At 40.2% G+C, this 15,658-nt stretch overlaps 1 pseudogene; it reads left to right on the forward strand.

The window, feature by feature from the left end:
• Nucleotides 1–1,535: 1,535 nt before the first annotated feature.
• On the forward strand, nucleotides 1,536–2,764 carry LOC145443284 (phosphatidylinositol transfer protein alpha isoform pseudogene; annotated as a pseudogene).
• The last annotated feature ends 12,894 nt before the right edge of the window (nucleotides 2,765–15,658 follow it).

Raw genomic sequence — 15,658 nt, forward strand, 5'->3', positions numbered from 1 at the left:
AAATATATCGATCACAACTCAGCGCATATTCTACCACGTATTTCAAAATGCTTGGATCTGTTAATAAGTTCACGAGGCGAAATGGAATATTCCTACAAACACAAGCATGACGCAGGATCGTTCTATGAAATTCATGCGAGGTGCAGTTCATTATAAAGTGCTCAACTGTCTCAAGTTCATTGCAGGAGCTACAATGTGGTGATAGATCAACAATTAAATCTAGGGGTAGGTCTGGTACGTAGCACTAAGTGCAGCAAAATTAATTTCATCAAATATGAACCCCCGATCGCGAAGTAACCGCAGTTTTAAAATGGCTATTTTGTGCTCTCCCAACCATGAAATCCGATTACTTTGACATTTTATGCAACAGTAACAGCTACAAAACAGCATTATAGCTATGTTCTTCAGATCGATTTATAGTGCCTAATCACAGAATATAAGAAGCTCTCGATGCGGAATTTAAAATCCTTTCCCCAATCAAAGGAAGTCATGGGTCAAAACCAGGTTTAGCACCCAAAATACAATGATGTATTTCAAAAACTTGCATCTAATTACATTGCATACATCGAATTATGACGTCATAGACACAAGCACAACATGAAATACAGCAATGTAGTTGGATGCGAGTTTTTAAAATTCCTTGTTCACTAACGATTGCCCCTGAAGATTGTTTGCTCGAAAATCTTCGGCTTTTATTATATTTACGTAGAGAGTATAATCGTAATAATGTATATTCAAGTTCTGTACCCCAAGAAGTCTATTTATATGACTGTAAATTATTTCAGAGAGTTACGACGGACCTAAACAAATTTCAGACTTTTATAACTGGACCTTTGTGTAAATATAGTTGAGTAGTCCTGTTCTAGTACTTGGATGGCCAGGTCTTTATTCCCACTTTCGAACCAAACTTTTGATTACATAATAATTACAGTGAGCGCGAGACAAAATCATTTCAAAAGCTGCGATCAGCGGTGCGTCGTCAGTTCAACAACTTTTACAAATGCGTCCCAGCGATGAAAATCAGTGAACCAAATTGGTGGATATTGTAGGCTATCCTATCAAGTTTTTGTGAATTAGCCTACTTCGCGTCAGAAAAAATAAAAAATATCACAATTTTCATCCGGAGTCATCCGCACCACGTTTGTCATCCGAACTGCAGTTATTTCATGCGCACTAGTGAATACCATCCAACATAGGCTGAAAAGCAATGTCCTAGCAATTGTTGCTAACATTGGCACTTAGACGGTGTTCCGGGCTCAGTACGTCTCTGTGGAATCAAAGTAGCTTACGTCCATTTTACACATTTTTATAAAATTAACTTTATGTAAAGTTTTTTTTTTCTTTCCGCCGTATCTTGGCCATGATTGATTTCGAAGCAATGTGACGAACAAAAACATGGCCAAGAAATGTAAATTTTACAAAAACTTGATTTTCTATAAAATTAAAAAATGAATCTTAAACTTTGAGAAATGGAAACAAGCTACTTCGATTCCACCGCGACGATTATAGGCCACTACTATACCATAAGACAACGTCCATTTACAGAAGAGTGTGCTATCCCAATATTTTTCAGAGCGAATGCAGGTTTAGCTACTTGGAATTTATAAAATCTTTCATTCGGACAGTCATTACACTGCTCAATCAGAATTATTCTGTATTAAAAAATGATCATCAAGGAATACAGGATCGTTTTACCGCTAAGCTTGGAACAATACCGAATCGCTCACCTTTGGTCTACATGTGTGGCCAACAAAAATGAAACTGGAGGAGGAGAGGGCATTGAAATCGTTTTGAACGAGCCCCGAGATTCTGGTCAATTCACTCATAAGATTGTCAATTTGCAGTCTAAAGTACCCTCCACTATACGGGTATTAGCGCCGAAGGGAGCCCTAGAGCTACATCAAACATCACAAAATGACTACCCGTATGTCAGTACCAACATGTCAAACCCCGATTATCTGAAGGGGAATTTCGTTGTTGAAGTGCAGTCATGGCACAAAGAAGATTTCGGTGAGCTGGACAACGTACACAACCTGACATCCGAAGAATTGCAGGAGAGAGAAATTGTTTTCATCGATTTCGTGAATGATAAAGTCGACTCACGCGACTATGCAGAATCCGAAGACCCGACGAAATTCGTGCCGAAAGCATCGCAGCTTGGGCCGCTCACTGACAACTGGCTGCAAGACATGAGAAGCGGAAAATTCCAGTCGCATCCTCACGTGTGCGTCTACAAGTTGGTTCGCGTGAACTTCCAGTGGTTTGGTCTGCAAGAGACAGTGGAGAGAAGGATCCATCTCGCCTTACGTCGATACATGCACAAGCTGCACAGACAGCTGTACTGCTGGATGGATAATTGGTCCGGTCTCACGATGAATGACGTCAGAAAGTTTGAAGCGGAAACGAAAGATGAGCTTAACCGGCTGAGATTTTCTGGTCAACCGCGAGGAATGTCAGAAAAATGATCGCAGAGTCTGCGATCACAAAAGATGTCTGAGCTATACGCTTAGATAACCTTTATTGATTTGTAGTATTAATGATAAATAACTAATGTCATTCCGCTATATCTCGGTATCATTGTTTAGTGTGGAGTGAAATACCACATATCTGTTTATGTAACCTCTGGGTACAAGTAACTACATGGTGTATAGCTAAAATACAGGCTGCCAGTGTTTTAGATCGACAGAGATTTTTCATCTCTATGTGTAGCAATAATAGATTTATGTATTGCTTGCAAAGTACAGAAAACAATATTGCAAAAACATTACGTCCACTCACTATTTTGGCGTCGTCGATATTAGTAATTTGAGGTATTATGATATTTGCAAACAGCTATATCGGACGGTCGCTGCCGACCCAGATGGAGAGAAAACATATGTTGCGAACTACCAGCTATCAGTCCTCTTGAGTATGAGCATTGAGCATTGTTTTCGAAAACTGCTCTAATCAAGCACTTCGTCTTTTCTATCAAAAATGTCTGTCATCTCACCGTCCTAATACAGCTTCTCCCAAAAACCGCAAACCTCGAATGCCCGGTTAACTGCGGCGTGACAATGCCATGTGTAGTGAATCGAATACACCTCTTTACATCCAAGGCTTATATTAACTAAGACAAACAGTAAATGGAAACGCAATGATTTTATACCTAGGCCCACAGCATATAATGCTCAGACAATCAACCAATTAGGCAATATTAACAAAACTGAAATGGGACGACAGCGATCATAACTTTAAGTTGTAAAATCATGCCATAATTGTGTAAATACTTTCCAAAAAACATGTTGGATGAGCTTACGGATATTTACCACCCGATATTGTCGGCGTATACGATATGGGATGGTTGGAAACCTCAAAATAGTCGGCTCAACAGCTATATATTACGTAGATATTTACCCTATATTTTCAATGTCACTGTCAATATCAATCCACTATGACGTCACAATTGAATATTCGTGACGTCATGGTTTGAAAACAAAAACAAGAAACAATAAAAAAACATGTTTTAAATTAGTGCCTTGTTTTAAACATGTTTGTTTTAATTGATTTTTGTTTTAAATCCAACCCTAGCCATACGCAAGTAAGGAGCAAGGTCTATATAGTGGAAGCGGTCGAGTCTCTTCCATCTTGAACAGTTGGTTTGTGGTACAGAACTTGAAGATAGCTTTCAATACAACATCCATTGTAGTAAAATATTTATTCAACTCGAAGACTGTTAAAACATTGCGGACTTCATGGTATGTAATTTTTGATTGTTGCGTCATACTTTGCCTTTCTGGTTTTGCTTTTCATTCTGTTTAAATCCCTTCAGTGTGCCGTTAACTCTTGAAAAGAGGCACCCGAAAAGTCTTCGAGTTGAATAAATATTTTACTACAATGGATGTTGTATTGAAAGCTATCTTCCATCTTGATAGCGAATCACTGCGTATTTTGGATAAGCATCGAGAAAATACAATTTATCGCATTAAAGGCCACTCTTATCGCGGACGAACTGACGCAATAGAACTGTACCCGGTCTGAAAAGCCAATCGGGTAATGAAGAGCCATTCATTGGTCCCTTATAAAATGAAAAAAAAAAATCAATCATGTGGTGTACAATTTGTAGCCTCGTGCAGAGAAGCGACCTGATACAATGTAATGCGTCTTGGAGTACCTCTTCCCGTGATGAAAGTGGCATTTGATACTGGAAAAGCAGTATAGTTTCACTGTTCTCCAAACAGTTTGGTTGGTCCTCTCACATTATGAATTACCAGGCAGTATATAGAGTGATATTGGGGTAGTTCGGGAAAACAGAACTCACTACGCCCCTGGTATATACAGATCCCTAAGTGTAGGTGTATTTGACTCATTTCTACTTTTAGAAGGGTGTGACAGCACAAATTGGTACCGGGAAGTGACGTTTACCTGATTTACACCCAACGCTTGGGTGAAAATCAGCAAAATACACGATTTTCGTTTACAGCAGAGGTGGACAAAGTAGTCAAGAAAGCTACTCAAGTAGAAGTAGAAGTTGCGACGCAAAAATTTACTCAAGTACGAGTAGAAGAACTTTTTCCATAAGCAATCGAAAACTACTTGAAGTAGAAGTAGAATTTGCTGCCTTTAAATCTACTCAACTAAGTAAGTAGTTTTGAAAAGGGTCATAATACGTTCGCATGGACTTTCAAAAGCTGCAAATTGAGCTAAATGCTGAAGGTCCAGAAAGCTTCAGGCATAATGCATATTGATACATCCCGGAAGGTATAAATTTCCGACAGCATGAGCATTCGACCGCATCATGAGATGCAAATGATAGTTTTGCTATGGAAATGAGATACTAATCTTTTGTTTACTCGAACATCCGTTTTAGAAAATGTCATGGCATGTTCCCTCTCGCATGTTACGACCTTTAGTTTAGTCGAAGAGCAATACGGAGAAGTTGTATGTATATGATGTTAACACTTTGCGCGATTCGTATACGATGATAAACAATATGGCGTAACGTAAAATTGCCATATAGTGTAATTGTATTGTAGGAAAATAGACGGCGATGCTACACTTGCCTTTAAACTTAAACATGTGTGTTCTCCAGACAAAAGAACTGAAACTAATTAGAACTCTAAGTAATGAATCTGCGAATTGAACGAAAACGACCAATACTGCATCAGAAAAGCGGAAAATGTATTTTATGTCTTTTACCGAGTCAGTTTTAACGGTGGTCTGCTAAAACAGACCTAACGCGCAATAAGTCAGAGTTCACTTTTCCAGATTTGGACACGCCATGGACAGCTAGATTACGATATGATGATTAAATGCTAGATTGCGAAACGGCAGTTTCAAACGTTATGATGGGCCATATTTACTGTGATCAAATATGTCATAGGGGCAACAATGCGGTGCAAAGCAATCTGCAGCCTAAATAATATCCAATTTCGTGAAAACATATTTGTAACACTATATCTACTTGATGTGAAGCGCGACGGAAATTTAGGATTTGACTTGAAATTTCTTAAAATTGAAAGTTAGAACTCCGTGAAAACAGACCGAGAATTCACCCAGTTCCTCTTTCAATTTAGAGGGTTACACTACTTCTACTTGACAAACTGAAAATAGCGAAAAGTAAGTAAGTAGATCACTAAATATTATGAAGTAGAAGTAGAAGTAGCTCAGATTCTATCTACTTGAGTAAGTACCATAAGTAGAGGAAAACTACTTGAGTACTTCGAAAAAGTAGAAGTACTTCGTTACTGACCACCTCTGGTTTACAGTGTATTTGTAGTATATTGTCAGGCGATTTTGTTCCAAATTTTCCAACAGTTCGTTTATAAAAGTGGTTTCCAACCGGTACGGAATTCCCACTGGTGGGGAATTAAATGGTTATTGACGGGGAATAGACGCATTTGATAAACATTATATTCAGGACAGTCTGTAAATTTACGGAGGCACAGGCGCGATTACCGTTACCAGTTAATTGCTCTGGAATGTATGTATCGAAAATTATATTGCGTGTTGTTCACAAAAACTCTAGTTGACAAATGATGACGTCACAAATGCATCTAGCACGACCAGTATGACGTGAAATAACGCTTTCGCTGAATTTTGAGGGTTACCGGTGTCGGTTTTATGTTGCATTTATAGGCGATTGTCTTGCGTATATACTGGTTCTGTTCCAAATTTCTGTTCCGTAATGACAAAAGTTTTGGGTAGTGGGGAATGAAGACTCGGAATAAAACTGAAGTGGATAATGAAGACAAAAAGGTAGGAATCCACTGATTTAGAATTATACATTCGCTGTTCCAAAGACGCGCAGTGCTTTTCATCCTTTTAGAGCTCCATTCGCACTTAAAAAATCATTCACACAAACCAATACTTAACAATATTTTGTTCAGATGTGCAACAAATTGACTATACTATAGCTTTAAGTCAACTAGTGTCAACTATTTCACTAAAACCCTTCTCGACCAAACAAGTTGTTGGGTTTTATACAAGAACGTCTACTAGTGCTTTGATGGTCAGGTCTTAAGAACTGTTCTGCACTCCTATCCAACACACGGCGTATCTTCCGCGAGAGAAAAATGCTTGCTGGAAGAAATCGATTTTGAGAGATGACACGATAGTCCCGGACGTTTCATTTTGTCGAAAGGGCGAAAAATCCACATGTTCGTGTTGAGGCTTTTGCCTGATGTCTTCGAAAATATCGTCTGAAACGATCAAGGAAAGTAGGGACATTGGAGCTCGCTACCTTATTATGAGACGTTGCTTCAACTTGTGTTCTGTATTTTTTTCGATTTCCCATTTTCTGTCTCGCGAGTAAATGAGAAGAGCAAAGACAGTCACGATACCGTGTGCTCGGCTCTTTAGTTCAATCTAACTTGAAAGTTCATAACAGTTCAATAACTTTAAATCAGCTTTTTAGACTACGACCAGAATCTGAGTTTTTCTTGCATCTCAGGACCCGAGCCTAACCCATGAAAACGAATTCATTTTAAATTTTACAGTAGTATTCTACGATTTTACGTACATGTATGACATATAGATCGCGCAAACCACAATTCTACGCAACACAGCTCTACGAAACATGTCTGACGCACTCGATTTCAAATCAGGGTGAATTAAATTCCTCTGCGTGTCGCATTTTTACTACAGTACTGTCCAGGGCTGTGGAGTCGGTAAATTTTACCACCGACTCCGGCTCCGACTCCGACTCCACACATTTTCAATATACCTACTCCGACTCCGACTCCGACTCCTGAGTCTTTAAACGTACCGACTCCGACTCCGACTCCGACTCCTGGGTCTTTAAACGTACCGACTCCGACTCCCGACTCCGACTCCGACTCCAGCATTAATACCAATTTACCTCGAAAATTATATGCCACATTGTCGGTTGAATGACTATCATACAACCATTAAACATATGCAAACATATGATTAACTGTGGCATGCTGAATTGTTTCATTGTTGCGCAGCTCGAATTATCCATCATGCAATTAACATGAAATAAATATTTGCTAAATATCCTTCCTTATTCAAGTTTTTATAACATGGACTCTCTAATATCCTGAAATGTTTGAATCATTCAAATATGACAGATATCCAATCCTGTATAATAAAAATATAGATAAAAAATCCAAGTGAAGCTCTGGTGTATGACTCAGCAACTAATAAAGAAATTGAACTTACTAATTTTGTCATCACACACTATCCTGATTACAAGCACAAACGCTCTTACTACTAGTAATAGACATTGGTCATAAATGGAATTTAGTTAAGTAGTCAAAGTCCATAGCCTATGTCTAGTCTACATGTACTTAATCAAGTATTCAAGGATTGGGACTTGCAGTCTTTCTTAATCATTTGTTCGACCCAAACAGCTAAGCTACACTACAAATATTTTTAATTTTGTCAAATGGGAAGCATCGTTTGGTCATATTTACATATTTTTACAATTTTACAAAACCAGCCGATGCATTTTCTCTGTCACAGTATCATGGTATAATTCCAAAAATTGCATCAATTTTGACTGTATCGCGAAAACGCATCTTGCGATTTTCTTCCCCTCTGCAACTGAGTTGTAATTTGCAAGTAATGTCTTTTATCTATATCAGGGGTGGGCAACTTTTTCGGCGAAAGGGACACCTGAGATTTACGAACCATTGCGCGGGCAACGGGAATGTTGATAACTGTTGATTACCTTTTTTTAGTCGTCGATAGGAGCGAACCGAATTATGAAACATTGCAAACAAGACTTATATTACTACGCTCTAAAATTGATAACAAAATGTCATCCAACTGTGCAGTGCGCAATCAGGCCCTGGTCGCGCGAAGCGCGAAATTTTTTTGCAAGATAACGACTGAATTAGGCTATAGCTATATCAATAAATATGTCGCTAACATATGGGGGTCGCATCTGTATACCACTGGGCTCATTTGGCAAGGACAGGATTATTCGACGTTTGGACATAGCAAAATCGACGGTATCACTGAACATATGCCTCTATCATTTTGTGCAAATGTTTTGTCGACGATCTTGCTGCGAGTGCAAAATCGAAGCCGTATCTCCTAATTGCGAATATAGTTAGACTCAATTCTGTGAAGAATATGTATTTATAATTTTCAAAAGGGTGCTCAAACAGTGTTGGGATGACTCGAGTCATGACTTGACCGGAGTCAGACTCGAGTCACTTTTTCGTATGACTTGACTTGACTCGAGTCACTTTGCTAAAATGACTTGACTTGACTTGACTCGGCGTATCAGAAATGTGGATTGACTCGTGACTCGGAGCAAACTTCACGAGTCAATTTCAAGTCATCAAGTAATCGGTGTCGCTGAAAATCACTGTATCTTATATGTTCGGATTGTTCGCGCAACGCTGGTGTAACCCGTGAGAGCGACGAATCATTCAATGACCGTGTGTTTTACTGAGCCTCCACTGTTCTCTCACAAATATACTGATCGCAAACGAAGTGATCGAAGCTGACAGCATACGTTGTCGTAAACTAAAGTATAGTAAAGTAATTTAATAGCAAAATGTCTATTTCTGTTCTGTGTTCTTAACTTAACCAAACCTCTTGTTTTATTGAAATTGAATTCGCAAATAGTTGATATAGTCCTAACCATTGGCGCAGGCTCGAATTGTATCATATCGATTGGGAAAAGGGTAATGTATGGCATCTTATCAATTCGTTTCTCTATTCTCTATTTTGGCTGGTAGGCCTAACTATATTCTGAGGCTGTGCAATTACTTACGTAGTTTATTAGTTCTAGTTTTACGTGAGCGATACAGCGCCTTACTTGCATGTATATTTAACTCTATATTCGTTCATCGGTTTCAAAATAATGACCACTCAATCTGTATTTCAGACTGCTAGCAAAATACAATGACGTAAACAGGCCTCATACCTCGAAAAGGCAATTTGACTTGAATTGTGACTTGACTCGTGACTTGACTTGACTTGACTCGACTTGACTCGAGTCACCTTCGAAAATCGATTGACTTGACTTGACTCGAGTCAAAATGTGCAATGACTCGAATTGACTCGTGACTCGAAGGTAGTGACTTGATCCCAACACTGGGCTCAAATACTGAATGCAAGAAATCTAGTGACAATGAATCATGCGAAGTACCGAGAAAAATTTCAAGTCAAATAAATCTGCTGTGAAATATTCTACGTCATGGTCATATACGAAGATCTGGGATAAATGTGGCTGACCCCTGGATACGTCAATGCGTCAGAACTGTTGTTTTAGTCATCATCAAATTTCTCGGTCATGCTAATCAAATTTTGGTTGGCCTTGCAATTGTACCTGATGTCATAAATAATTTCGTGAATTACCTCGCAGGCCACACCCTAACCTTCTAGTGTGCCAAATTTGGCCTGCGTGCCACGGGCTGGCCGCAGCTGACCTGTATGGTTAATAATAACAGTGATTGGTGGTACATAAAAATTATATTGAAAATTATTTGAAAGCAAATGTTTTCATGATCGAGAAGTTGGAGTCGGAGTCGGAGTCGAAATCATATTCATTCTCACAAACTCCGACTCCGACTCCAGTCAGTATTTTCCCGCCGACTCCGACTCCGACTCCGACTCCGGCTATTACAGTTTTCACGACTCCGACTCCGACTCCGACTCCATCAAGCGAAAATTACCCCGACTCCGACTCCGACTCCACCGACTCCGACTCCGACTCCACAGCCCTGGTACTGTCTAATCATATTGCAAGAACGGGACCATTCAGTGCCGACCGCAGACAACGGAGCATATCAGCACCGTATGTTATCAGCGGTATGTTGTCCAAAACTTTTACGTCTTCATGGGCCCCGACGCAGAAGGGGCTGGCCTCGGAATGAATGTGTTTCATAGGCCTGGACTCGCTCGTTGCAAGCCCCTACACTATATCACAGCGGTCTTCGACCACGTTTTCCAGAAAAACCAGTTGGACAAATCTTATCATGAATTCAAACCAAAGGTCGGCATATTCTCATGATCAAGCCATATTTTCTGCATGTCTCGCTCATTGGCTATTGTAGCGGTCGCTGCAACGACTTGTTGCAAGACACGCTGGTATAGTGCTTGATTGGAGTCGACGCTACAGCTTACAGTTCCTGTTGTACGCACTAGTCACTGACTAATGACCGCTCTGAGTACACTTGCAATCCTGATCACACACGCAGATCCAAGGAGCTTTCTTTACTAGCACAGAACAGCCAAATAGTAGTAATAGTGGTCAGAAACTTGTAGATTTACCAGGTTCAAATGATACTGCGGTTCAATAAGAAATAGAAAGAATAAATGAAACGAAATGGAGCCAATTGTTTATCTTACGACTGCAGCGCGAGCGCGCCGACCTCAATATGCGGGATCTGAGAACACGTGCCTCGCAGATTGCTTGTGCCCGTGTGTGCCGTCACGGTTTTGGTTTGCGTGCGCCCTACTTATGCTTTCGCGCATAACAGGCATTTACAGCTATAGTACCCTACACCGTGACCTTGTATCTGTAAAAACTGCAGCAGGATTTTTGCAATAAGTTCAACAAATATTACATAGGCTACACGTTAACAAATAGCTCTGGCACCATGTCAACCCTACTTTACTAACCCTTTAAGGGGTAAAAATGTGAGTTACAGTAACTTGCAAATGTGAGTCTGTAATGATGGTTACTACTATCCTCGTGCCTTGCCCTAATCCAGTGGTTCTTAACCTTTTTTCCTCCAGCGCCCCCTTTCAAAGATTATCGGGCTCCAGCGCCCCCCAACCTCATATCGTAAGGAATGTACCAAAGACAATGAGTAAGAGGGATGGCCGTAACAGAACTTCGTCAACCCCCCCTAAAACGATTGCCTTGCGCACCCATAGCGTGATAAACCAAACTTCTGAGGGCTTCGCCCCAAGAACCCCGTAGCGTGATTCTGATGGTCAGCAAAGTTTGTGTGGCCTAGGCCCGGTCGCTTTAGGTGCCAAAATATTCTATAATGCATGAATGAATAGGTGGTAATTACATATATATGTCGCTATAAACTTTTTATCCTCTCAGCCCACGTAATCAGATTTACCAGTAGCGCTGACTGAGCTGTTGCATTGGAAAATAAATGGCACGTAATTAATAATAAACATATTCGGGCGTGCCGGTAGGTACAATTAATTCGTTACCAGGGCCGTAACAGCACTTCGTCAGCCCCCCAAAAAACGTTGGTCTTTGGCCCCCCGTAGGGTGATAAACTAAACTTCTGGGGGGATCCGCCCCCAGAGCCCCCTTCGGCTATCCGCTATTTGTTGATACTGGTCATCTACATTGGGTGTGCATTTACTGAGCCAGCTATTCTCGCCTAGACGCGCCAAGCGCGAAAAATTTCAATAATTATTGATTGAATTGGTCAATATGATCGGCAAGTGCATATATAATAATATCAATTTTTATCCTTTCTCTGCTCACGTAAACAGATTTACCGGTAGAGCTGAGTGATGTGTGATTGAAAGGGTAGGGTCCCTCAATAATAATTATACATCTTAGGGCGTATACCCGTTGGCAGGAACGAAACGACACTTCGTCAAGCCCGCCGAAAAAACTTGGGTCTTGGGCTCCCATAGGGTGATAAAACGACCGCCCCCCCCCCCCCCATCACGTTGTTCGCTTTTGCCACGAAATCAGCTGTACTGTTTAGCGACACAGTGCGAAGCGCCAAAAATTGACGATAAAATCGGTCAATAAGATCGGGAATTGCATATATATTGCTATCAATTTCTAGTCCTCTCTGCTCACGTTACCAGATTCACCGGTGGAGCTGAGTGAGGTGCAATGTTCCCTCTAAGCTGCGCACGTGCGCAGTGCTGACACAGTTTCTGCGCACAGAAAATCTACGCTGCGTACAACAAATCCGAAGTTATGACCTTTTTTTAGTCGTTACGCACTGTTGTCCAAGGGTCTGCGCAATGAGTTTGTGAGTGTGCGCAGACTCGTCAAAACGTAGAGGGAACATTGTGAGGTGTCTTGGAAACTGTAGGGCCCGTAAGTATTAATTAAACATAGCCGGGCGGGTGGACCCGTTGATATGACTTCGTAGCATGATGTTATTTCGTGACCTCCTATCTGCTATATCAAAAAATATAGAATCGCCCAACAGGGATATCGCCCAACGGGGATATTTAGTTCTATCCCTGTCGTCCAATCGTACTAAACCAGGGGTTCCCAAACGGTGGGGAATTTCGTGATTTCTGGTGGGGAATAGACTCATTTTTGAAAAGAATCTTTACAGTAATATTCTCATTTATTGAATGTCGTTTTGAAGTACCGGCCGAATATTTCTTAGCTCATTTTCAGTTCAGTGATTCATATTATCAGTACCTCCAATTATCAAGAATCGCCTGAATTGCGACACGTCCTCTCCAGAAATGTTTTTATTCATTTGTAGCCTACTCCATGATCGGTCACGAAACGTAGTGATAGAAAAATTCTGATTCGTTCAAGGGAGATCGTGGACTCGCTAATTGATAGCACAGACAAATAAAATTACATATTTATGTTATTTCAAGCTCTTTTAGTATTGTGCGAAAGTGTAGTTTACGGCGGCTCATATATATATATATATATATCGCACCTCGCACGCATGAGTTCGTCAACATCAGGAATTTTATCTGCTCCATGTATTATTCGGCATTTACGTATGTAAATTGATGCTACCCCGCAACATTTGGAAAGTTTTCAAACTCTTCCTATATTTCTGTTGGCTGCGCGCCGGGGTAGATACATATATTTACGGAGGTGCGTTTACGGTTACCAGTTCACCGCTGCGTTAATTTGATTGTGTTTTGATCAATTCCGGGGATCTTAACAATCATCAATATCACGTACTATTTACTAAGCCAAGTCTTGCAAAACATTATTGGTGGTAGCACTTTAAAGGGCACATATGGATATAGAGATTTTAGGTGGGGAATGAAGGCTCTGAATAAATCGGAAGTAGGGAATTAGGATAAAAAGGTTGGGAACCACTGTACTAAACTAAAAGACGCACACGATTTCAAGTTGGTATTTCTTCACGTACATATTATTTTTCCCTACCAGATGGAATTCGTCTTCTGAGGTTCAGATTGACAAGGCAGGAACATTCGGTGCCAGTCATTTAGGCGCCTATGGACAATTAAACCTATATGTCTTTTGTAGGCTATAAATAACGAAGTTTTCGGTGTTAATTCGCTCTGAATATACTCATTAAGGATATGTCCTACTACCACATCATCTATTGCGAAGCCATTTTTCTCCAGCGCCCCCCATACCGCCCCCCTGAGCCCAGCGCCCCCATATCGTCCCCTGAGCGTTTCCGCCCCCTTCAAAATCGCCAGCGCCCCTTGGGGGGCGCTGGAGGCAAGGTTAAGAACCACTGCCCTAATCGAACCCTTATCACGAAAATATGGGGATTGTTCAATGTTCAACGAAATAAAGCAGAAAGTATAAAATTGTCAGGTTACCTAATTTAAGCCTACACACAAAATTTGGTTCAATTCCAACCAATGGAAGCGGAGTTATTGCCGTCGAAAAATTTGGATTGGAATAAAATAGTATTTACGGTGACCGATTCTTTGTTTATTTATTATAGTTGTGCTCACCGTAAATACTATTTTATTCAAATCAAAATTTTTCACTTTCACTGGTTGGAATTGATCCAAATTATGTGAGGATCGTTTCTATAGACAGTCTAACACTTTCATGAGGTGAACAGAAAATTTTCAAAGTTTTTAATGTTTATTTTTATATATTAAATATAAACTTTCTTCTCCTGTAGCAAAGCGGTTACTGGCTGGAATTGAACCAAATTTTGTGTGTAGGCTTAAATTAGGTAACCTAACAATTTTATCAATTAGCCAGTACGATTTGAGAAACAAAGTCATTTTTGAAGAGCTCTATTGTACATATGAGATCAAATGGAACACAGCGATTTCTTGATTATAATATGTATAGAAATTCGCATTCTATGCCATGGTGAATGGTTGTGATTCGTGTAAATATCAGGCACTTTGGGTCCGTTTTAACTTTCAGTGAATAAGCTAATAGTAGTGGACCATTACCAAATTGCTATTACACGCCGTCGAAACGTCTCGTAATCTGTGACGTCAGAAATGTCAGAATACGCTGCTGCAGTGCTTTTCAACCTGTGTGACGGTACGCACTTGTGCGAATGAAAATAGTAAATAATTGTTAATTTTTTCTGACGTGTAATAATTAAAATAACCCGAATGGGAAATTAAAGGGCAGTGTCTCCCTTATTTTTGTAGTTGCGACGCAATAGTAAAAACTTTTTTGACTTACGACGCACACACTTATCGTAGCTTTGACAATAACTTTGTCCCTCACAAGCTGTAGTTAATTAATATTTTCGCACCATAATTATTACGTAACCAAATGCCTGGTTTGAAAGCCGGTTTAGTGGCAGACATACAGGGTATCAGCCCGTCTGATCGGCGACAGGCTAGAAAAATGACGACAAATTGACTTTCTGCCTTTATTTCATTGAACATTGAACAATCCTTATATTTTCGTGATAAGGGTTCGATTAGGGCAAGGCACGAGGATAGTAGTAAGTTACTACTAGTTACTACTACTAACCATCATTACAGACTCACATTTGCAAGTTACTGTAACTCACATATTTACCCATTTCAAGGGTTATTAAAGTAGGGTTGACATGGTGCCAGAGCTATTTGTTAACATGTATGTAATATTTGTTGAACTTAAGGTAGCGAGCTCCAATGTCCCTACTCTCCTCGATCGTTTCAGACGATATTTTCGAAGACATCAGGCAAAAGCCTCAACACAAACATGTGGATTTTTCGCCCTTTCGACAAACTGAAACCTCCGGAACTTTCGTGTCATCTCTCAAAACCGATTTCTGCCAGCAAGCATTTTTCGCTCGCGGAAGATACGCCGTGTGTTGGATAGGAGTGCAGAGCAGTTCTTAAGACCTGACCATCAAAGCACTAGTAGATGTTCTTGTACAAAACCCAACAACTTGTTTGGTCGAGAAGGGTTTTTAGTGAAATAGTTGAAATCAAAACGACGAAAGAGTTGTCCTTTTAATGAGACACTAGTTGACTTAAAGCTATAGTAGCCAATTTGTTGCACATCTGAACAAAATATTGTTAAGTATCTTCATCCACTTTTTGTGTAACAATTTTCGGTTGG

This window comes from Botryllus schlosseri, chromosome 7 (genome assembly GCF_051294905.1).
Source record: "Botryllus schlosseri isolate E-star chromosome 7, Bs_hap1, whole genome shotgun sequence".
Classification (NCBI taxonomy): domain Eukaryota; kingdom Metazoa; phylum Chordata; class Ascidiacea; order Stolidobranchia; family Styelidae; genus Botryllus; species Botryllus schlosseri.